This window comes from Epinephelus lanceolatus, chromosome 17 (assembly GCF_041903045.1).
Source record: "Epinephelus lanceolatus isolate andai-2023 chromosome 17, ASM4190304v1, whole genome shotgun sequence".
NCBI classification, from domain to species: domain Eukaryota; kingdom Metazoa; phylum Chordata; class Actinopteri; order Perciformes; family Serranidae; genus Epinephelus; species Epinephelus lanceolatus.
This window is the reverse complement of record NC_135750.1, coordinates 42292634-42317992: the sequence shown is the minus strand read 5'-3', so window position 1 is coordinate 42317992 and position 25359 is coordinate 42292634. Positions and strand designations below refer to the sequence as shown.

At 43.5% G+C, this 25359-nt stretch overlaps 1 protein-coding gene across 1 annotated transcript in view; it reads left to right on the top strand.

The window, feature by feature from the left end:
• The window catches only part of LOC117248027 (uncharacterized), a 62585-nt gene that overhangs the window by 32065 nt on the left and 5161 nt on the right, over positions 1-25359 (top strand). The window lies entirely within an intron of this gene.

Sequence of the window (25359 nt, the reverse complement as noted above, 5' to 3'; positions counted from 1 at the left end):
TTCCCCCGTTAAAGGGGTTTTTGCTGAGTTTTTCCTTATCCGCTGTGAGGGTCCTAAGGACAGAGGGATGATGTATGCTGTAAAGCTCTGTGAGGCAAATTGTGATTTGTGATATTGGGCTTTATAAATAAATTGATTGAATTGATTAAGGTAGACTGACAGGTCTGATGTCTTATTCACTCAGCAGCTGACTTGTTGAATGATGGCGAGTGGATTTAATAATAGTGATAATAATGATGATAAGAATAATGATAATGATGCTCATCACAGTGACAGTGGCAGGGCTACAGACCGTTCTTTAATCGCCACAAACTTAGGCAAATGACTCAATAACAATGGTAATACATGCAAAACTGTGTGACCAAAGTTAGGTCAGGTGGCTAGGTTAGGTGGTTAGCAGTAATTTTAAGGGACTTGGGACGTACCCCTGGATGCTGACGTAATTTACTAATACTACCTGAGGAAAGCTGTGCGCTCTGTGAGTCTCAATGGCTCACACAGGTAGACATGCGGTTTGTGTTATATTGTCTTTTGTTGGAGTGAAATCGAGTCCAGCTTGACGCAAATTTGTGTATATCATATTTTCTTTAATTTCTTTTTTTAATGTCACTGGTACGTAGTGCTCACTTACATAAGCATATTCGCTGTGGTAGATGTGGGCTGCGACTTTAAAATCGCCAGTAATATGTTGTTTATGTTTGTGAATTTGTGACGAATCTGCTGACGGAGGCGCAGCACATCTGCAGCTGTTCGGTAAGGAAACCAGTTAAATTGGAAACCAGTAGGGACATGACACCGGAATACAGTGTTTTCCACAACGTCGGCAAATTATGCTCTCAAAACGATGATATAATGGCCAAATCATGCAGTCTATGGGCCAAATACTATCAAAGGTAATTGTTAAGTCTTACCTGCGAAAGTTTATTCCCTGGGATTTGGTTTGGACAGTAAAACGATTCGTACACTTCCATGCAGCACATGAATGAGGCATCTTCTCCGCTCCGATTCTTGCCACATCCAATATGGCGGCGACGTTGACGTAGCCTACAGCTCAGCACGCTTCTTCTTCTTCTTCTTCTTCTTCTTCTTCTTCTTCTTGTCTTTTAACGGCGGTTGGCAACCAGCGTTTTAGGTGCATTACCGCCACCTTCTGCTCCGGAGTGTGAATCAGAGATTAGATACTATTGTGCAAACCTGTCCGTCTAATGAATTCAAAAAACACTCACCACCCACCACCCACCACCATTCCCTACTTCCCTATCTTGACGCATGATAACATACCCTTGTAATACAAAATCTAAGCGTTGCTTCAACCAAGTCTTTTGAACACATATTACATCTGGCTTTATCTCTAAACCTTCAACAAAACTCTTAAACTCCTGCCCATTTGCAATAAGAGATCTTGCATTCCACTGGAGTATCAATACCATAAAAGGTATTAACCACATCCTTCCTGACTGGATCTTGCCTGGAGCTCATCTCTAACGTCTTCCCAAGCCACTCCTACCAGTCCAAGGTGGTGCACTGCTGCTTTTACTATCAACTGAATCTTTTGCGTTTTAGACTCCACTCCCGCTGTGCTATTAATTACACATGCGATAAATATTACCAGCTTTTTCTTCTCAACCACTAAACTCTCCTTTAAAATCTCATTGGCTTCCCCAATTGGACCCCATGGATGCACCCTCTGACCCAAATCCTGTCTATTTACTTGCTTTGCAGCTTCAGCATAAGACAATTTACTTTCCACTCTGACTTTCTGTATCTCCACTTCCTTTTTCAGTACTTCACATCCCCTGTAGGCAGCGCCGTGGGCCTGTCCACAGTTGTAGCACTTCAGCTGCACTGCCTCACCACACTTGCCATACTCATGATTCTCTCCGCAGTGTGCACATCTGCATTGCTCCCTGCACCTGGAAGCTACATGCCCAAACATTTGGCAGTTGAAACACCTCATTGGTCTCGGAACATAGTCTCTCACAATGTAACTCATCAGCCCCAACATCACTCGCTTTGGAATAACTTCCCCTTGAAACTCAGTCATTACAGTTTCAGTATCTTTCTTGGTCCCCTTCACATTAGACCTCATCCTCTGAACATTTAATATCATGCCCCCTTTCAAGTTATTTTTAATCTCCTCCACACCTATGTTAAGGGGTACTCCAGAAATGACACCTCTACATCCCCTGGCCCTACCTGTCCCTCCTACTCTGCTCGTGCTCACCACTTTAATCCCCCCAATCTCTTTAAGTTTGAGAGCCTTACTTGCCTGCTCCTCCTTGTTGCATCCAATTAAAAGGTTACCATCAAGAAGTACCTTAGCAAAATCAATATTTCCAATATCGCTATTCAGCATTTTGGTTAACTTTAGCAGATTAACACTGCTCATTCCCGACTGGTCACCGAATCTTATAATGCATTTTATATTTTCCTGATTCTGCCTACCAGATCCTTCCGAATTACTCCTTTCCTTTCTCTTTTCCCCCCGATTGCTCCTTACTTCTTTCCATCTTTGCCCTGAGGATCCTCCGCGTTCTCCTTCACTTCCTACCTCCATACTCCCGTCACAGTCTCCCCAATCAAACTCTTTCTCTGATTCATTCACGGAGCAGTTGTGCCTCACCACTGTTCCTTTTCTTCCAGCCGAGGACGCAGCCATCTCTCCGAAAACCTCTGAAACAGAGGCTTCAACAGCAATCTCGGGTTTGTTTGAAATTTGAATTTCCCACACAGCAACTACTTCCGTCTTCTCGGCCTCGCATTCTTGGCTCAGCACTCGATGCGGCGTCTATGTATATATGTCTATGGTAGCTGTGGCACTTCCGGTGGCAGCTGAGGCTGTTTGAGGCAGCTGCCACTCACCTGCCACAGGATGAATTGACTGGGGGGCAGTTATATAGGGTCGTTTTTGATAATTAAAAAAAAGTGATTTTTACCATTAAGACTGTACAAAAGAATGTAGCACAATCAGAGCGCTAAATATTGTTTAAATGAATGAATGAATGTCAAAATCAGTGGGGGAGGGCCGCTGTCTCTCTCTCTCAGCTTAATTCAGTTCAATTCAATATGCTTTATTGGCATGATGTTGTGGATCAAACATGTTGCCAAAGCAAAAATTTACATATAAACAATAAAATATGAACAGTGAATAATAATATGAAATAAAAGAAAAGAAACAAGAAAAGAAAAGTACAAGAAAACAAAACAAAGGTATCTTACATAGAAACATGTCTTTCTTTGTTACATGCAATGACATATTCTCCTGCTAGCTCTGCTGCTGTCTTCTCCCAGCAGGGTTGGAATCAGTCTGTCTTTTGGAAGGGTGCGAAAGTCTGCGATTTTCTGCTTGAATTTGAGGAAGAAATTTCTCTAATTTCTTTGTAGCCTATTTTTGACAACTTGTGAGAAAATTAATTTCTGTCTCAACTTCTCCTGTTCTGCAGTGGGTACAAATCCTCTTAGTTCTTTCTAGCCATTGTCTCTTATGGTGACCAGTTTCTATAGCGAGTTTAGAAAAAAGAAAATTTTAAGCCAAATCTTTGATGGGTGGGGTTAAATTGGAATAGGACTTTTCTTATACTGTAATAAGCTTGACGAGCTTTATCTGCCAGTGCACTACAGCCTTGACAAAATGTCCTAAAGCAGTGATAGTTAGGCCGAGGTATGTGTACTCTGCTGTATGACTCAATGTTGTATCTCCCAAAATAAATTGATATTTTTTAGTTTATAATCTTGCTTTTCTTTTTAAATATCATTTTAGTTTTATCTAGATTTACTCTGATTGCCCAATTTTCACAGTAATCATGGAGTATGTTCAAATGTTCTTGCATTCCTTGCTCTGTTTGTAATAGCAGCATAAAAAAGACACTTAACTTCCTTTCCCTCTAAGTCCAGTCCTGGGGCTGGAGAGTTCTCCAGTAGTTTTGATAACTGGTCAATGTATATGTTGAAAAGTGTCGGTGATATATTACAACCTTGATGGACTCCGAGGCATTGTTTGAAAAATTCAGTTCTTTTTTGTCCAATTTTTACAGCACACTCATTTTCTGAGTACTTGCATTTAATTAAGTCATATACTTTGCCGCCGATGCCATTTCGGAGTAAATGGTAGAAAAGACCATTGTGCCAAATCAAATCAAAAGCTTTCCTGAAATCAACAAAGCAAGCATACATTTTTCCTTTATTTTTTTGGTGTACATGTTTTGTAGTGTAAGTGTAAGTGTATGCAGAGTAAATATATGATCTGTTGTTCTATGTATGGGTATAAAGCCAATTTGGGATTTACTTAGTATGTTGCTTTCAATTAGGTAGGACAGTATTCTTGAATTTAATGTGCTACAAAATAGTTTCCCCAAATTAGAATTTACACAGCAGACACCTCTATAATTATTGGGCTTTAGATTGTCTCTGTTTTTAAAAATAGGAGTAATCAGTCCCTTGTTCCAAATTACAGGATATATGCCACTTTCTAATACCAAATTTAATAATTTTAGAACAGCCATTTTAAGTTTACTACTACTGTGTTTCAACATTTCTGTCCTGAGACCATCAATACCACAAGCCTTGACATAATCCGGTGGCGCTGCGCAGTGGCGACCCGGACTCCTGCTGTGTGCTGCAGTTTTTTACGTTTGTTTGTTGGAGTTTGGTTTTATACCACGTCTCTTTAACTTATTGCTGAAGCGGATGTTTGCACGCAATAGCGTCCCTTGTACAACTTTTACTGGCACTATTTTATTATTACCGGACTCCTCTCGCCATGCCAAACAATTCCAGCACATGGGGGAAACAATCTGGTACTCTTGTACAGCAGAGAAACACTGCTGGCTCTACAAACTACGGGAGTTTTGCCTCCCCCCGACCTGCCCGAGGACATCACTCCAGCGGCGCCGAGGAGGAGACGGCTTCGGAAGAGGGGATGTATGGCGGGTGGATAGTGCCACGGTAATTCTACCGCAGGAGACTCTCGTGTGACATCAACGTCTGAACTGGCTGACTTACTCCGTCGCCAGTGCAAGTCGTCGTTGATAAGTACGTCGCCACACCTACGCCGTCGTAAAATATTTAACTTGTTGATTGGACAGTTGGAGCCTCTTTTCCAGTCTTTGTCAAAAAAAAACACCTCTCATATTTACCATTAAATAGTTTAACAGTAGGCCTAATGTACCTAAATAAGATATTTTTGAACAATTGAACACAAGAAAGCTGATGCACCTGCTCAAAGGCTTATACATAGCCTATGTAAACTTTACAGTAGGCTAATCTCAGCATACGTAGAGGGCAAGAGTAGTTATTTGAAACCATCAACCAACATATTAACATAATTAATCTAAGATTGTTTTTGTTGCCTCAGCATTTCATGTAGCCTATAACATTTATTAAATATGTCTACATTATTTTGTCTATTGCATGTTTCCACCTGATTCTTTTATATGATATACTTATTAATGGTACACAAATAAAATAAAATAAACCAGACTGAAAAAAAAAAAAAAAAACACAGCAGGGCTCGAACCCGTGCCGCTCCAGTAAAAATTGCAATGGGTATTTGTTGCAGAACTCCTACCAAGTAAGCTATTGAAGTAACTTGCAATTTTGCAGTTTGTAAAAAGTACCATACAGTTTTCAGCTGCACAAAGCACCGTCAGCGCATAGACAAGTCTTTATGTGCTTAACGGTCCCGTGAATGATGAAAAACGATTCATAACCGGACCCAGACAGGACGTGAAAAGTGGACATGTCCGGCCAAAAGAGAACTCTTGGTCACCCTAAGTTAAAACTGGATTTTAAAATGCACTAACCTACCTGTGTTCTTCATGGTATAATGAAAATAAAGTATTAGGTGGGTATCAGGTGTTGATTAAATAGGAAATGAAAACACACTGTTGTGGCCATTTGTTCAAAGGGCAAAAAAGACAAAAATAAGAGTTCCTTCAAAAATGATCAAAATTTAAGAAAATTCAAAATCCACTCACAAAGGGCCACAAATGCACCAGGTTAGTTAGGCTTACTCAGGCAGTCAAAGAATTCATTTTCCATGCCGGTAGCTCCATTCAGAAGGTTTATTTTCAGCTTTCAACAGCAAACAAACATGTTCAAAAACCATGCTGCCTCTCTGCTTTGTCCTGCTGGTAAAAAACCATTTCCCCTTCCCAGTGCATCACCTGCCTCTAACACCTGGCTACCTATATCCCCTACTGTCTGGTGCCCCTAGTGTTTACCCACAAAAATAAATAAATAAAAATAAAACAACACAAAACACAAATAATAAACTAATCAAACTAATGACATAGCTCCTTCACACACAAAATAACAAAATTTAATTCTGTTGCCTTTTATTCAACAATTGTGTCTGGTTTGTGAGCAGGAAGATAACTCCTTACTAATTTATCCTTGATGGTGGGGGCCCTTCTAAAACTGATACCCGGCAGTTCAGGGAATACCTCTTGTAAAGAATGGTCACTCTCAATGATATCCCAGTTTTTCTTTATAATGTGTTTGATCTGGACAGCTTCTTTGCTGTAGCAAGTGACAAAATAGGGTTTCTGAACTTGTTCCTGTTTAGGTTTAGGGCTGAGCAAATCCCTCCTCTCCAGTGATAAAGCTCTATTATGAGCCTGAGTAAGAAGTTCAGATTTATACCCTCTCTGTCTAAAATGCTGCTGCATGTCCATGGACTGATTTAAAAAATCCTGATCAGAATCACATATACGTCTTAATCTTTGCATTTGTCCATAAGGGATATTCTTAATGAGCAACGGGGGGTGAAAACTATCTGCATGCAATACAGTGTTGCGGTCAGTTTTATTTCTAAAAATGGAGGTGTGTCCTTGGTCATCTTAAATAAAATACTTATATATATATTAAGTATTAAGTATTTTTGCATTGTGGTATTGATACTTTTGATCTGAGTAGCCTACTTCTTCCAACACTCAACACTGTAACTACAACAATCATTGAACAATGGCACCATCTAGTGGATAAGATCTGCAATAGAAGTTCCCACGGAAACATTGTTAAATTTGGACATGGACTTTTAAATTTTGCAATTTTGAAAGCAGGGCACAGTTTAGACACACTGTCGAAGACTGACCGTCGAAACCGGTTTGTGTGAGTAGCCTGTACCAGTGAGGCATTAAAGATATCAGAAGGAGTGTTGCTGGCTTCTTGTTCTTTTTACACAGCTTAGGCCTAGTCTATTCAGCACAATTTCAATGCTGCAACTGCTCAAAAGAAAAACAAAAAGTGAATCCAAAGGATGAGCATAGTACAGGCTATGCACTGTACTCTGTAGTTCCCAATATACACGAAAATAAAGACATGTTAACATATAAAACATGTAAGCTATTGAAAGATTTGAATTCACTCAATTAAGTTGGGGAAAGTCACACTGACGACGGCGTACAAGGGGATCGATGAACTTTTTTTTTTCTTCCAACTTTATTGAAAGTTGGAACAACAACAAACAATTCAGTCATTCCAGCTCACGTTTCCGTACAATAGAGTTACACATATATGACAGCATAACAAGAGTTAAACAAAAGAGAGAACAATCCAATTAACAATAAAAAAATAAATACATTTCTTGGTGACAGACCTCGTAATCCCATGAGAATTGTAATTATAATTGCTGTGACAGATTATTGGTTGAAAATTTCTGAGTGTTTAGGCCTTATTTGTAATTAACTTCAGACAAGGGGACGTACTTTGGTGACAACGTGCTTTGGTGACTATGTACTTTGGTGACGACGTGTGTTTCAGACGTACATAGTAGGCGTATATTTTTGTTAGTAATTCTAACATACGCCGTCGTCACGTCGCCATCGATACACGTTCTTTCAATGCACTCACCATGAGGTCGCCGCCGGTCTCTCATCTGCTGTCCCATTCACTCTCATTCAAAAATCCACACGGTCAGGCGGTGACGAAAGGGGAGGTTGCTCCTTCTCCTTCTCCTTCTCCTGGTAATCCTTGCATTGGCACTATCCACCCGCCATAGCGAAGGAGAAGAGGAATCCGTCAGCGCCTCCGACGAAGAGGCAACAGGCCTCACTTGCCCTCCGTGATCTTCGGCAACGTCAGGTCACTACAGCGGAAAATGGACAAGCTGCGCATCAACGCCAGAGTCTGCCATGAGTACCGTGAGTCATCTATGCTGGTTTTTACGGAGACCTGGCTCCACCGGAATATTCCTGATGCGGTATGTGAACTGGGGGGCTTCTCTCTCATCCGCTCAGACAGGAGTGAAACTTCGGGGAAAGGCAGAGGTGGGGGAGTCTGTGTTTTTATTAATGACAGGTGGTGCAGACAGTACACACTCCGCAAGACTTTGTGTAACCCTGATGTTTGAGCCTGAGATCGATATATTTACTCCGCGAGTTCGGGAACATCATCCTCTGCACTGTATACGTCCCACCCAGCGGTAACGCCATAGACCGCGGAACCGGGGGGGCCAGGGGGGCCATGGCCCAGGTAACTTCTGTACTCTGACATAGAGGGCTGCATTGGGATTGTGTCCCGCGGGTCCCCATTAAACAGTAGAAGAAGAAGAAAAAGAAGAAGAAGAAGATGTAGCCTAGCGACAGGATGTCAACACAGGAACTTGGTGCACATGCATGAGCGTTTCCACTCCATATTCATTCATAAATGGACGAATATGCCCTGAACCAGCTTTCATACCAATTTGCCGCTTGCTCCACCTGTCTGTCTGTCTGTCAGCTCCATCTGTCATGAGACAAACATGAAAGAAGACGTGCAGTTTATTGTGTTTCACCGGCAACGAGCTGTCATTACGCGCGACTATTACGCACGTCTGCGCGCTCTTTATAACTCACTGTGTCAACCTATGTTGCATAATAAAGATTTGCCCCCTCGTAATTTTTAACCGCCCCCACAGTAACTTCATCCGGGCGTCGGGCTTGCCTTAACCTCAATCACTGCATGATTATATAAAGGTAGAAAAATAATTAAATACAGAGGAGGAGAATAGAATATGAAACAGCCTTTATTTCATTAAAAACTAAATGAAAACAACGATATAGGAGCGCTATTCCTGACCAGTGCATCAAAAGACATGCAGACCAGGGAAACGAAACAAACAACCCCATGAATCTCTTTATTAATAGCCTATAAAATGACGTGTTTTCTCCTGCGGGACGGGAGAAGACACAAAATCAATGCATCTCTATTATTGTGCGGGCATAAATTCTCAGAGTTTTGCGGGAGCGGGAGGGAGTGGACATACACATTGTGGTTGCGGGCGGGAGTGGACAGAAATTCAGCGTTGTGGTTGCTTTTCAGTAACTGCGCAGCTGCGCTTGTTTTGTTGTTGGGTGTGTGTGTGTGTGTGTGTGTGTGTGTGCGCGCGGCTCTGCACATCAGTCTGATATGAGTGCTGACTTGTGATGATAATGAATATGATGTTGATTTAGATTCAAGGCAGCAAGATGAGTTTTGGTTGTGGTTGTGGACTGGATGTAGGCCTACTTTGTTGTTTGCTATAGTTTCATCTGTGCGTTTATGTGTAAATAGGCTTGGCCTGTTGTGTGTGAATGTTAGAGTGGGATCAGAGGGGTTAATCTGAGCAAGCATGTGTTCTTGTTCATGCGTGTACTGTAGATGTGACTGTGTGGCGTCGGAATAAAAAAAGTGCTCCGCAACGTTATTTAATACATCAGTAATATTGTCTGTTTCAATGCATGTGCCCCCCCACCCCCTCCGTGTGACTTGAAATTATGGCCCCCCCCTTCTTCAGATGCGTTCCGCGGTCCATGGGTAACGCTGCAAGTGCAGCCGCTCAGATCACTGACTGTGTTCAAGAACAATTACTACGCACCCCCGAGGCACCTACTTTTATTTTAGGAGATCTTAATCATTGCAAACTCGAGCCATCACTTCCGGGTTTCCAACAGTATGTTAAATGTGGTACACGAGAAGACAAAATATTGGACAAATGCTATGGCAACGTGAACAATGCTTATGTGAGCAGAGCCAAACCCCCACTGGCAAATTCGGACCATAATACGGTGCATCTCATTCCGACTTACCTAACTGCTCTTAAAAGCAGAGAACCACAAACCAAAACTGTAAAGATCTGGACCAATGACAGCATTGAGGCTCTCAAAGGATGCTTCCTGTCTACTCAGTGGAGCATCTTTCATGAGATGGATGCAAGGGCGTAGGTTTGATTTTCACATTGGTAGGGACATAAAAGTGCTCCATGGCGGCGCCCTGTACTTTGATGATTTTTTAATGCAATTTTACATCAGGGTGGCACGATGGTGTGGTGGTTAGCACTGTTGCCTCACAGCAAGAGGGTTGCCGGTTCGATCCCGGGTGTGGGAGCCCTTCTGTGCGGCGTTTGCATGTTCTCCCCATGTCAGCGTTCTCCCACAGTCCAAAGACATGCAGATTGGGGACTAGGTTAATTGATAACTCTAAATTGTCCGTAGGTGTGAATGTGAGCGTGAATGGTTGTTTGTTTCTATGTGCCAGCCCTGCGATAGTTTGGCGATCTGTCCAGGGTGTACCCTGCCTCTCGCCTGATGTCAGCTGGGATAGACTCCAGCCTAACAGCTTCATCCTCAAAAGGATGAAGCGGTTAGAAAATGAATGAATAAATGAATTTCACATCATGTGAAACTGATTACTGCTTTATAATGCATATTTAGATATCTACACTAAATACAAGAATGTCTTGGTTAATGTATTCTCTAATGTTATCAGTTACATGAAAATACACTGATAACTTCCCCACATCTGTCCGTATGTGCTCCTCAGGGTAAACTATAATAATAATAATAATAACAGTATACTCCGAAGGGGCTTAACTTCAGTACCAGCCTGCGGTCTGCAGTTGGGTTGGTAATAGTGTTCCGAATTGATATTGATATCGGGTAAAAACATATATTATGCATGAATCAATATTTTTACTTACCCCTAGTCACAATGCTGAATCTCACTATCAACATATATCCTTCACGATTCAATCTCACCTGTGAGGCTCCTGTCTCTCCTCTATCTCCCCCTGTCTCTCTTCCATTTCCTTCTGTCTCTCTTCCTGCCTCTCTTCCTCCATCTCCTCCATCTCCTCCAGTCTCTCTACTACTTGTCATCTGACAAAAAATATATTGATGCAAGACATGTGAACAGTGGGACAATTTGAGATGCAACATTCATAGATTTTGATTGTTGTAACCTGAAGAAAATATACTGTATGTTTTACAATTGTGTAATTCATTAAGCAACATCTGAATGTTGCACTTACACCCAATATCTATTACATATATATGACTCAGTGTTGGTGTTTTTACTGGGAGCAGTGGAACTCTATTCTCCTAAGTCTCTCCTTCACACACCATGGATCTAATAGTTGCCAAACTTGCCTCAGCTAGTATTAGCTCGTTAGCATCTCATTATCTAGCAAAGAGTTGCCAAGGAATGCCATTCAGTTAGCCTAACATCAACAGGTGTTTTTTTTTAGCTTATTTACTGAACCAACCAACTCACCGTTCACCATACCTGTGGATTTGAAAATAAGGGAAATTTTTCAGCGCCCATGATAATAGGGGCACCCCAGCGCCCACTCCACTAACTTGACGTGGAAATGAGCGGTAGTCTAGAAAACTGGCGAGTTTTTTTTTTTTGTTTTTTTTTTTGGAGGGCGCTCGTGCGCCCTCACATAGATTGCACCCTGGGCGGTTGCCCACATTGCCCATAGCAAAACCTGTCCCTGGGTGTACAGGAAATCTAAAATAACCACTTGTCAACCAGACCCACTGTCAACACTAACCTTGCGACAACTGCCACCCAGGCTACTACAGGTGGCAGTTCTTGCGAGGCTAGTGACAGAGTTCAGTTTGGAGAGGCAGAGGAATGTTTTTGTTTTTTTTAATTATATTATAATATGGGAGATTTACGGGAAAATACTAATACGGGAAGACGGCGGGAAAGAGGGGTAAAATACGGTAGTTTCCCGGCCAAAATGGGAGATTTGACAGCTATGCCGTTCACACTCGGTGTGCCGCTGTGGGGTGGTGACGCGCATGTATGTGCAGTTCCCTCACGAACTGCCGTGGAGAGAGCGGTGCTGGGGAGGACCAATCACACGTTACCAAAATAACGGAAGGGCCAATCGATGAGCAATACGAGGTTAGAGGCGGGACGTATGGTAGACACCAACGATTGTTAACCCTTTGTGTACCATATTGAGCAGATGCCAACAGCCAGTGTTTATATTGGTAGGGACAATATAGAAGGGGCTGAATATTGGTAGGGACGTGTCCCTACAGTCCCTACCCAATCCTACGCCTATGGATGGATGTGAATGATGCTGCTGAGACTGTTACTGATTACATCCAGTTCTGTGTGGATAATGTCATACCTCATAAAGAAATAACTGTATACCCAAACAACAAACTTTATATAACTAAAGAGGTGAAAGAATGTATTAACCATAAAAAAATGGCATTTAAGAACCAGGACAGAATGCAACTGAAAAATGTGCAAAAAGAACTTAATTGCAGGCTCAGGGAAGCGAGGAACAGACATAAGGAAATCATTGAACAAAACTGTCATGCAATGAACTCCAAGAAGCTGTGGGATACTATGAAGGCCATCACTAATATGACCCCAGCCAAGAAATGTCTTAGTACTCCTGATGACTTGCAAAAAGCAAATGAATTAAACGACTTCTTTATGAGATTTGAGACCCATGATTTCTCCTCTGAGTGTGATGATGTCTTACAATCTATATGTGTCACCGACCAGGACACCAGAGTGTTGATTGACCCTTACGAGGTCCATTCACTTTTAAAACACAGCTGTGCTAAGAAAGCCACAGGGCCAGACAGCATCTTCGCCTTTCTTCTTAAAACCTTTGCAGAGGAGCTGACACCAGCATTGTGCCCCATCTTTCAAAAATCTGTAGATCAGCCCACTGTCCCCACCCTCTGGAAGAAATCAATTATAACACCTGTACCAAAAAAACCCTGTCCAAAGGAAAATAATGATTTTCGTCCTGTTGCGCTAACATCGAATATAATTAAATGTTTTGAGAGAATCATGGTGTCATTACTCAAGAAGGAGATTGATTTACTGCTTGATCCTTTTCAGTTTGCATATAAGCAGGGGTGTGGCACAGATGATGCAATTAACAGCGTCACTCATCTGGTCACCAAACATCTGGAAGACCCCAAAGCTTACGTTCGGTTATTGTTTGTCGATTTTAGCTCAGCGTTTAACACGCTGCAGCCACATCTACTGATTAAGAAACTGAAGAACATGAACATTAATCCTTTTATTTTGAAATGGTTTATGTCTTTTTTAACTAATCGTACACAGCATGTCAGAATTAACAATGTCCTCTCTGAGTCCAGGTTCATTAGTACTGGTGCCCACCAGGGATGTGTCAGCTCCCCAGTGCTCTTTACATTGTATACAAACGACTGCACAAAAATCCACCCTGATAACTACATCACCAAATTTTCAGATGGCACTGCCATCCTGGGCTTGCTGCACAAAGATGGCAGTCCAGCAGCTTACCATTCTGAGATCTGTAATTTTGTCCATTGGTGTGACTCTAACTATCTGATGCTAAATGTAAAGAAAACAGAAGAGATGGTGTTGAATCTTAAAGCTGTGGATGACTTGAGGCCGGTGGTCATCCACAATGAACCCATCACTCAGGTCTGTTCATACATGTACTTGGGAGTTCATATTGATGGCACACTCAGCTGGAGGGCCCATGTGGAGAGTCTCTGCTCCAGACTGCAACAGAGACTGTACTTTCTGCGTAGACTGAGGGTTTTTGGTGTTGAGCAGAAGTTCATGTTGTTGTTTTATCATGCCGTACTGGAGAGTACTATAAGGTACGGAATTACAGCCTGGTACGGTAACCTGTCTGTACAGCTGAAGACACAGATTAACCGTCTGGTACAACATGCCATGAAAATTATCGGCGTTAAAGATCATCATTCTCTTCAAACTATTTATGAACAATCCATCATGAGACAGGCACGAAAAATTTTGTCTGATCAAACTCACATTCTCCACTCTGAGTACCAGCTGCTACCTTCTGGTAGGAGATTTAGAGTCCCTCGGAGCAGGCTGAATCGGTACAAACATTCTTTTATCCCAACATCTGTTAAGATTTTGAATACACATTTGTAATTTCAATTCAGTTTCAAAAAAAACTCCCCAAAAAAACCCCTTTAACGGGGGAAAAAAACGGTAGAAACCTCAGGAAGAGTGAAGTGTGTACTGTTAGCCACAGCACTGTGTACTATAATGGTACAGGTATTTGATTTTAAATTGTTTACTCCGGGATTGTGCATTGTGTCTGCTTTGTGTTGTTGATGTGTGTTGACAACAAATTTCCTCTACGGGGACAATAAAGTATATGAAATGAAATGAAATTAAATTAAATTAAATTTCCATTTTTAAGATCATCCAGTTTTTCTTGAAGCTCTTCCATTGTGATTGGACTGTCCAAAGCATTTTGGTTGTCCTTTAGTATATTTTCTAATGATTTCAGTTTGTCAATTGTGAACATCTGATGTGTGTTTAAACCATAGTGTTATGGATTTTTATATAAATTTGAGAAATAGTTTTTCCAAACATTGCCATTCTGTATTGCAATGGTATCTTTATGTTTGGTTGAATTCAATTTTTTCCACAGGTTCCAAAGAGAGTTTTGGTCTATCGCCTTTTCGATTTTGAGTAATTCATCATCTGTGTATTTAGCCTTTTTTTTATTGATAATTTGCTTGTATTGTTTAAGGGCTGTGTGGTATTCATGGTGTAATTCTTGGTTTTCAGGGTCATTGTGTTTCTTGTTTGACAGGTTTCTGAGATGAGATGCTTTCTGAAAAAGGAACATTCACTGTCAAACCATTTTCTTTTGTTTGCTTTTTGTTTGATTTGGGGTTTGGTCTCTTCATTTTGGACTTATTTGCCAATTTCATAAATATATGATTCAGATAATTTGTAGCCATATTAAGGCTCTCTTTGTTCTTCAGGTATTGTTTACATAGGAAGTCATCTAGTATTTCGACGGTGGCGCTGCTCAGCGGCAACGCGGACTCAATGCTGCTGCTGCATTCACGTTTGTGCCGTGCTTGTGCCATGTTTTAAATCTTTTAATTTATTGTTTTACTTGGTGTGTGTGAGCTGGATGTGATTCTACTGTGTGTGAAGGGAACTGGACTGAAAGATACTGGACTCAAGCTGCACTGCGACACCACATAGGGATGACCCCCAAGCAAGCTAACTAGCATGGCTAACTAGCCGACGCTCTGTCTGTCAAAACCCACAGCTCTTTAATGGTGGAAGGTGAGCTGACCACAAGCCATGGTGTCTCTCATACCCCTGCTGCTTCTCTTTTTGGTGGTAGGAGAACTCCTGTGTAAGAGTTTGCCCCCACCCCTAACACCCTCCACGGACAATGAATTGCACTGAGTGTACTCAAGAGAGACTCTGCTCACTCTTCGCCACACTGGGAACGAGCCGCCGGATCACCTGCCGGGGGAGGTAAGGAGAAAACCGGCCGCCAGTGGTGCCCAGTGGCGAAGGAGAGGAAGGTGTGGAGGAGTCAGACAGTGGCTACAACGGAGGGGTAACAAGCCACCACTTCCTTCAATTATTTTGAGCAATGTACGCTCATTAAGCAGTAAAATGGACGAGTTAAGACTGAACACTCGTCATTGCCATGAATATAGAGAATCGTGTATTATGGTCTTAACAGAGTCATGGCTCCGTAAAGACATTCCTGACACTTTCATCCAGCTGGAGGGTTTCTCCTGTGTATGTGTTGACAGGGAAACTTCTTCAGGGAAATCCAAAGGGGGAGGAATATGTGTGTATGTGAGAGACAAATGGTGCAAAAAGCTCACTATTAGGGAAACTTTATGTGACCCTAACCTTGAAATGCTCTGTTTATCTATGCGACCCCTTTACTTACCTAGAGAGTTTGGTAATGTTATCATCTGTGCTGCCTATGTTCCCCCTAGTGGAAATGCAGTCAGTGCTGCAAACCGCTTGGCTGAATGTGTACATAACCAACTCCTACGTACCCCAGGGGCCCCAATCTTCGTTTTGGGGGATTTCAACCACTGTCGCCTTGAGCGGGACCTACCTGGATTTTATCAGTACATCAAATGCAGCACACGTAACAACAAAGTCCTGGATAAATGCTTTGGCAACACAAATAATGCTTACAGGGCCAAGGCTCTCCCCCCTCTCTCCAGCTCAGACCACCTGACTGTCCATCTTATGCCCACATATAAATCGGTGCTAAAATCCAGCAAGCCCCAGCATAAGACAGTGTTGCAGTGGAATGAGGACAGCGTGGAGGCCTTGAGGGGATGCGTTTCCTGCACTTATTGAAGTATTTTCCATAACCTGGAGCTTAACGAAGCCACAGAGACAATAACTGATTATATCAAATTTTGTGTTGATAATGTTGTTCCCAAAAAGGAGGTCATACACTTCCCCAACAACAAGCCACACATCACCAAAGAGGTCAAGACCTGCATCAACAAAAAGAAGCTGGCCTTCAAAAACAAAGACCGTGTGGGTGTGGCTACTGCTCAAAAAGAAATGAACAGGATGTTGAGGACGGCCAGAGAAAAGCATCGGGTCAAAATTGAACAGAGCTTTAGCTCGATGGACAATAAAGCTCTGTGGGACTCAATGAGAATGATCACTAACATGAACTCAAGCAAAAAAAACAGCTTGTCACCTTAAATGATTTAGACAGACCAAATGATCTCAATGACTTCTTTTTAAGATTTGACTCACAAAGCACTTCTCCTATGATGGTTGAGGTATTTGACTCCAAAGACTCAAAAAACCCTTCATGATGGACAAAAGCAAGGACACATGTACCCGGCCCGGAGGGTTACCGGGGCCACGCCCTAGAGCCAGGCCTGGGGATGGGGCTCGTGGGCGAGCGCCTGGTGGCCGGGCCTTCGCCCATGGGGTCCGGCCGGGCCCTGCCCGAACCGGCTACACGGGCTCGTCCCCCTGCAGGCCCACCACCCGCAGAGAGATCCAGAAGGGATCGGTGCTATGTGGATTGGGCAGCAGACCAAGGCGGGGGCCTTGGCGGTCCGATCCTCAGCTACAGAAGTTGGCTCTTGCGACATGGAATGTCACCTCTCTGGCGGGGAAGGAGCCGGAGCTTGTGGAAGAGGTTGAGCGCTACCGGCTAGATATAGTCGGCCTCACCTCGACACATAGTTCTGGTTCTGGAACCCAAGTCCTTGAGAGGGGTTGGACTCTCTCCTTTGCTGGAGTTGCTCCGGGTGAGAGGCGGAGGGCCGGGATGGGCTTTCTTATAGCCCCCAGACTCTCTGTCTATACGTTGGGGTTCACCCCAGTTGACGAAAGGGTTGCTTCCCTGTGCCTTATGCGCCGAACAACAGTTCAGAGTACCCACCCTTTTTGGAGTCCTTGGGACAGGTGCTGGACAGTGCCCCGACCGGGGACTTCATTGTTCTGCTGGGGGACTTCAACGCTCACGTGGGCAATGACAGCAGGACCTGGAGGGGCGTGATTGGGAGGAATGGCCTGCCCGATCTGAACCCGAGTGGTGTTCAGTTATTGGACTTCTGTGCGGGTTGCAGTTTGGTCATAACTAACACCATGTTCAAGCATAAGGATGTCCATCGGTGCATGTGACACCAGGACAGCCTAGGTCGCAGGTCAGTGATTGACTTTGTAGTCGTATCATTTGACCTGTGGCCATATGTTCTGGACACTCGGGTGAAGAGAGGAGCAGAGCTGTCAACTGATCACCACCTGGTGGTGAGTTCGATCAGATGGCAGGGGAGGACGCCACGCAGACCTGGCAGGCCCAAACGAACAGTGAGGGTCTGCTGGAAACGCCTGGCGGAAGAACCTGTCCAGATGATCTTCAACTCCCACCTCCGGGAGAGCTTGGACCGCGTCCCGAGGGCACAGGGGGACATTGAGTCCAAATGGGCATTGAGTCCGAATGGTTGGTCTGTGGGTCGAGCGCAGCAGCGGCAGTCACAGAGGCAAAAACTCGGGCGTGGGAGGAGTTCGGTGAGGCCATGGAGAAAGACTGTCGATCGGCTCCAAAGAGGTTCTGGCAAACCATCCGGTGCCTCGGGGGGGAAGGCGGCAACTTGCTCACACTGTTTACAGTGGGGGCAGGGAGCTTCTGACGTCAACTGGGGACATTGTCAGGCGGAGGAAGGAATATTTTGAGGAGCTCCTCAATCCCACCAACACATATTCCAGTGAGGAAACAGAGCTGGGGGTCTCGGGGGCGGGTCGTCCAATTTCTGGGGCAGAAGTCGCTGAAGTAGTGAAGCAACTCCAAGGCGGCGGAGCCCGGGGGGGTGGATAAGATTCACCCTGGATATCTCAAGGCTCTGGATGTAGTAGGGCTGTCCTGGCTGACACGCCTCTGCAACATTGCGTGGACATCGGGGGCAGTGCCTCTGGAGTGGCAGACCGGGGTGGTGGTCCGCATTTTCAAGAAAGGGGACCAGAGGGTGTGTTCCAACTACAGGGGGATCACACTCCTCAGCCTACCCGGTAAGGTCTACTCCAGGGTGCTGGAGAAGAGGGTCTGGTCGATAGTTGAACCACAGATTGAGGAGGAGCAATGTGGTTTTCGTCCCGGACGCAGAACCGTGGACCAGCTCTTTACCCTCGCCGGGGTGCTGGAGGGGGCGTGGGAGTTTGCCCAACCAGTCCACATGTGTTTTGTGGATTTGGAGAAGGCTTACGACCGTATCCCCAGGGGCATCCTGTGGGGGGTGCTCCGGGAGTATGGGGTTGGTGGCCCCTTGCTAAGGGCCATCGAGTCCCTGTACCGAGGAAGCGTGAGTCTGGTTTGCGTGGCCGGCAGTAAGTCGGACCTGTTCCCAGTGAGGGCTGGACTCCACCGGGGCTGCCCTTTGTCACCGGTTGTTCATAACTTTCATGGACAGAATTTCTAGGCACAGCCGAGTGGTGGAGGGTGTCAGGTTCGGTGACAGGAAGATCTCGTCCCTGTTTTTTGCGGATGACATGGTCCTCCTAGCTCCATCGAACAGTGACCTCCAGCTCTTGCTGGGACGGTTCGCAGGCGAGTGTGAAGCGGCTGGGATGAGAATCAGCGCCTCCATGTCTGAGGCCATGGTCCTCAGCCGGAAAAGAGTGGATTGCCCACTCCAGGTCGGGGGGGGAGGTCCTTCCTCAGGTGGAGGAATTTAAGTATCTCGGGATCTTGTTCACGAGTGAGGGTAGGATGGAACGGGAGATTGACAGGCGGATTGGGGCGGCGTCAGCAGTGATGCAGGCGCTTAACCGGTCCGTTGTGGTGAAAAGGGAGCTTAGCCAGAAAGCGAAGCTCTCGATTTACCGGTCGATCTATGTTCCAACCCTCACCTGTGGTCACGAGCTCTGGGTAGTGACCGAAAGAACGAGATCACGAGTACAAGCAGCCGAAATGAGTTTCCTCCACAGGGTGGCTGGGCTCAGCCTTAAGGATAGGGTGAGGAGCTCGGACATCCGGGAGGGACTCGGAGTAGAGCCGCTGCTCCTCCACATCGAGAGGAGCCAGATGAGGTGGTTCGGGCATCTGGTAAGGATGCCTTCCGGACGCCTCCCTTGGGAGGTGTTTCGGGCATGTCCAAACGGGAGGAGACCTCGGGGCCGACCCCAGGACAGGCTGGAGGGATTACATCACCCGGCTGGCCTGGGAACACCTCGGGGCTCCCGCGGAAGAGCTGACGGAAGTGGCTGGGGAGAGGACTGTCTGGGCTTCTTTGCTGAGGCTGCTGCCCCCGTGAACCGGACCCGGATAAGCGGAGGACGACGAGTACGAGTACAAGTATTTGACTCCTTTGGTGTTTCTTCAGACTGTGTAAAAATTGACCCTCAACAGGTACAGTCTATTCTTTAGAAATGTGTGCATTAAGAAATCTATGGGCCCAGACAGCTTGCCTTCCTTCTTGTTAAAACACTGTGCAGATGAATTAACTGATGCTTGGTGTCAGGCTGGGAGGGGGGTGGAGGATGCTAAACTGTTCATCCTAAATAAGATGTACACGCATCTGGAGAAACCAAAGTCTCATGCTAGACTCTTGTTTGCCGACTTCTCATCGGCCTTCAATAAGATGCAACCGCACATTTTAATCGATCACCTCAGTGTGCATTTTAACCTTCCTTATCAGCTTCTATTATCTATCAATCAATCAGTTAATCAATTAATCAATCAATCAATCAATCAATCAGTTTTATTTATAAAGCCCAATATCACAAAACACAATTTGCCTCACAGGGCTTTACAGCATACGACATCCCTCTGTCCTTTGGACCCTCACAGCGGATAAGGAAAAACTCCCCCTAAAAAAAAAACCTTTAATGGGGAAAAAAAACAGCAGAAACCTCAGGAAGAGCAACTGAGGAGGGATCCCTCTTCCAGGATGGACAGACGTGCAATAGATATTGTACAGAACAGATCAACCAGTGCTTAATTTGAGCCGGAACGTACTGGAACGCATACCAGGATCTTTTCAGAAAAGGCCCTGGTGCGTTCCGGAGCTTATTTGCATGGGTCTAGAACTTTTCGCATCTAAAAAACTACATACAGTATTGGCTGATGTCACTAGTGTTGCAGGGTATACTGGTAATGGTAGACCGCGGTACTAAAACTCCACAGTAGCCTACATATGATAGTTCAAAGTCCAATCACAAGACGGTGAGTATCCATGCACCGTCCCGGCGCGCACTGGTCAATAACGGCACGCGCTGGCCACCTGGCACTCAATATGCTGCTGTTGTGGTTTGTTTTCCAGGCATGTGAGTATCTTTGAGCAGTGAAAGTTATTATTTATTTATTTTTACTTGTCGGCAGTGATTTGTTTTCCACAGTGCTCTACGTGCGAGCATTTTACTCGCATTTGCAACTAAAAATAGTTTTGTGTGCGCAAATTAAATCATTCAGCTCGCTGTACAGATTTCAACCAGCAGCAGAAAGGAAAATCAAATCCTACTGGTTGTGGGTTGAACAGGATACAGCGGTCAAATACGGCGGAGGCTCATAGTGCTCCGCACCGCAACATAACAGCTTACCGGCGAGTCCGACTCCAGGTCCAGTAATTTCCTCTTCTTGGTGTCATGACTGCCCAGTAGTACCTGGACAACTGAGCGATGGCGGCACACAGGTATGTGGCGTGTCAGAGGAGAAACGAGCTGTTCACATTTCTCTCTGTGGCAGGTAACAGTCCACAAACCTCACCGCACTTTAGGGACTGTTCTTTACTTGTCAGGGGAGGAGGGTGGCTGGTTGATTTTTATTTTATTTATTCATTTTATTTTGATCCCCCCTATGTTAATCACTTATTGATGCTGTTTTTGAAGTATGAATAAATCAATAAGTAATTTATTCCATTGAAATATCATTGATGTATTATAGAAAAGTGATTTATCTTTTTATAAATGAAAAAAGGCACATCTGCCTCATTTTTGCCGTGGTATCCTGATACTACTCAGAACCGTGATACTTTCACTGGTATCGTTCCGTGGGTCCCAATTTTGGTACGGTGACAACACTAGATGTCACAACCATTCCATTCGGAGTCGCGCAGTGAGGCGGCTCGGGTGCCGCTTAAAAAAGTGTTCCCCCACTTTTGGGAGTGGGGGAACACTGCTCTCTCAGAGGCCCAAAGTGTTCCCCTACTTCTAATTTTACAAATTAAGCACTGAGATCAACATAATAAATTAACAGTAATCCGTATGACACAGTGAGACAGAAAAAGAGAGAGACAGAGAGAGATGCAGGACAGATGGTTATGACAGTAGCTTACAACAACATTAATGAAAGTAATAATATTATAATTAATAATAATATATTAATATCTGATAGTATACACGTGTGACAATAATCATATGTGTATAATAACAGTAAAAGTATGACTAATGATAACAGTAGCAGCAGGAGGCATCTGGCAGGACCACGGCAGCAGCACAACCACACACGTCACACTATCCAGGCACCGCTGCAATACGAGTTAACCTGAAAAACAGTGGAGCACAAAGGCTCCGGAGAAGAAGCTGAGTCAGTGACATCCAGAATGGCAGAGTTAGCAAGATGCAGTAATAGGACGAGAGAGAGAGAGAGAGAGAGAGAGAGAGAGAGAGGGTGCCTGGTGTATTATAGGGGGTCCTCTGGCAGACTAGGCTTGAGTCAGCCTAACTAGGGGCTGGTACAAGCCAAGCCTGAGCCAGCCCTAACTATAAGCCTTATCAAAGAGGAAAGTCTTAAGTCTAGTCTTAAATGTGGAGACGGTGTCTGCCTCCCGGACCGCAACAGGAAGATGATTCCACAGGAGAGGAGCCTGATAGCTGAAGGCTCTGGCTCCTGATCTACTTTTGGAGACTTTAGGGACCACGAGTAACCCTGCATTCTCCTCGTGCAGTGTTCTGGTGGGATAATATGGCACTATGACGGAGCTTGACCATTTAGAGCTTTATAAGTTAAAACCTTTTCCCTGCAGCTGGCTTTTGATCATATTAATCTATATCCAATTCCCGCAACTGGCCTCTGATTATTATCAAAAGTCAGGTGTGGGGGGAAAGTTTGTGGAGAGTTGGTGGTTATTGTGATCGTGAGCATTGGCGAGATGGAAATCAAAAATCAATAACGGACATGGATCGGAGAAGGCGTCTTGGTGCAGTTATTGCAGCAGGATTGTTGTACCTGCAGGCTGAGGAGGAGGCTGCCCAGCTGAGGAGGCAGATCCCAGAAAGACAGCGGAGAATGAGGTGGAGGATGAGGATGAGACGTGATGAGACGAATTAAATGAATGCGTGAAAAGTTAAAAGTACTCATTATGCAGAGTGGCCCAACATGTAAGCAGCATTTAAATGTTGTCATGGTAGAACTAATTTTAACACCTGTCACTGGTGTACTAGTCTAATCTATAACAACACACATCAACTTGTAAATATGAAACAACAAAATATAAAACAAATTATCTGAAAAGTAACTATAGCTATCAAATAAATGTAGCTTGAGTAGAATGTACAGTATTTCCCTCTAAGTATAAAGTAGAACAAAATGGAAATACCCAAAGTACAAGTGCATCAAATTTGTACTTAAGTACAGTAGCTACTTGAGTAAATATACTTAGTTACTGTCCATCATTGCATTTGTCTCATCATTATGCTTTCTGTCTACATTTTTATGGAGACTTGACAGTTTACTTGGTACACCTAGAAAAAAACAACAGCAGTTTAATATTAAGTCTAACATTTTATTGAAGTGTTGAGTTGTAGATTGTGGTGCTGTTGAACTGTACTGGATTATACTGACAGCAGTTTCTCATTTAGCCTGTCTTCACCAATATAAATGGGATCAAACAGGTCAGATGTTCAGAGGAAAATTTTATTCAGCCACACTCTAGACATCAGGTATAGCTTACAATTCATATCAGATAATCAATATTTAAAATGCTGTTGAATAAATACTACAATAAAGACAATTAATCTTTAAATACAATAAATTAATTACAATAAATTCTTAAAATCATTATTGAATGGTAAAAACACATAGGCCTAAATAAGTAAAAGTATGCAAAGAACAATAACATGTTACATTTAATACATTTAATACATAACATTTAATAATATAAGAATATATCTTATACTGAGATTGAATGTTGGCCATTAGACATTCCCCAAACGAATTACATTTCATATTTAACCACTACAGAGATATCAGCCACGAATTTCAAAAGGACTACCCGAGAGAGGCTGCTCTCTGGGGCAGCCTGACGGCCAATTTCCACCAGATGCGTGTTGGTTGCGTCTGCGCTCCGGCACGGCAGCGGAGCCGATAGTTTAGTTTAGTTTAGTTTAGTTTATTTAGTTTATAAAAAGGACAGCATGCACATACATTAGTTGTTTACAAAACAAAAAGATGTTTGCACCAGATTTAGCTAAAGGCTAATTTCCATCTGTAGTCCTCTAACATAAACATAAAACACAACAAAATACACAATCCACAATTAACACAATAGGAGCTCACAACATCAGATACAGACACATCAGATACATATATAGGAGTCCCATGTGACATGGACATGTATGCCCCGCACGCTGCATGGCACATAGTGCTATACAGCATATGATACCACACAATATGCACAGCATACCACACAGTGTCATACATACATACATACATACACAGTCTAAAGAATTATTCCTAATGTAAGGTGCAGGGCAAAATGCACCTAGTGTGCCCATATAAAGTGCTGTTTAGCCTATTATAAATATTCAATGTTGCCTACATAAAGTGCCAATGCAATGCCTATGAAATTTCTTATTTTTACACAGTATATGCTGATGAATAGTATTAAGTATACAATGAGGTAAAGTGCACCTATTGTGCTTATATAAAGTGCTGTTTAGCCTATTATAAATATTCTATGTTGCCTACATAAAGTGCCAATGCAATGCCTATGAAATTTCTTATTTTTTTAAACAGTATAGTGCTGATGAAAAGTATTAAGTATACAATGAGGTAAAATGCACCTATTGTGCTTATATAAAGTGCTGTTTAGCCTATTATAAATATAAATAAAAATTAAATTTACAGTGAAGAGACAATATTGACATCTTACAGTTTCATTTTAAGTACCAACTATGGTAGTTCAGAGTTGCACAGAAGAATCAAATACCAGCAATGGTAATTAAGAGTTACAGAAGAGTTGTAGTAAAGCAGGACCGAGGTAACAGTGAACAGTAGTAACATTCTAAATGTGTACAGAGCGAAAGAACAAAAAACAAACAACACTGGCAGGAAATCAGACAGCACCACCTAGTGTTGGCAACACTGATTACTTAGGAGCCATTTTTTTGTGACAAGGCAGAAGCTTTTATGATTTGAATTTTCATGTCACTGGGAAGCCTATTCCATTCTCTGATGGCCTTGACAGAAAAGGAGGATTGACCAAAAGCAGAGTTTCTTTGTGGAACCTTGCAGTCCCCTCTCGATGCAGATCTTAATGCCCTTGTTCTCTGCTCAGAACAGGCTATCACATATTTTTTCAGTGGAGGGGGGGCAACATTGTGAATTATTTTATGAATTAAACAAATATATGAGGAGGTAATTAGATTATCAAAACTTAATAGGTTGTATTTGGAAAGAATGTTACAGTGGTGGTACTGTCTTGGTTTCCTATCCAGTATTTTTAGGGCCTGTCCATACAAGGATTTGATCGGCTTTAATGCGGTTTGGTTGGCCTGTGTCCAGCATGGCAGACAATAACTCATGTAAGGAATGATCATCGCATTCAGATACATTTTGGCAGCTTCAGTTGTTAGAGAGCTCCTAATGTG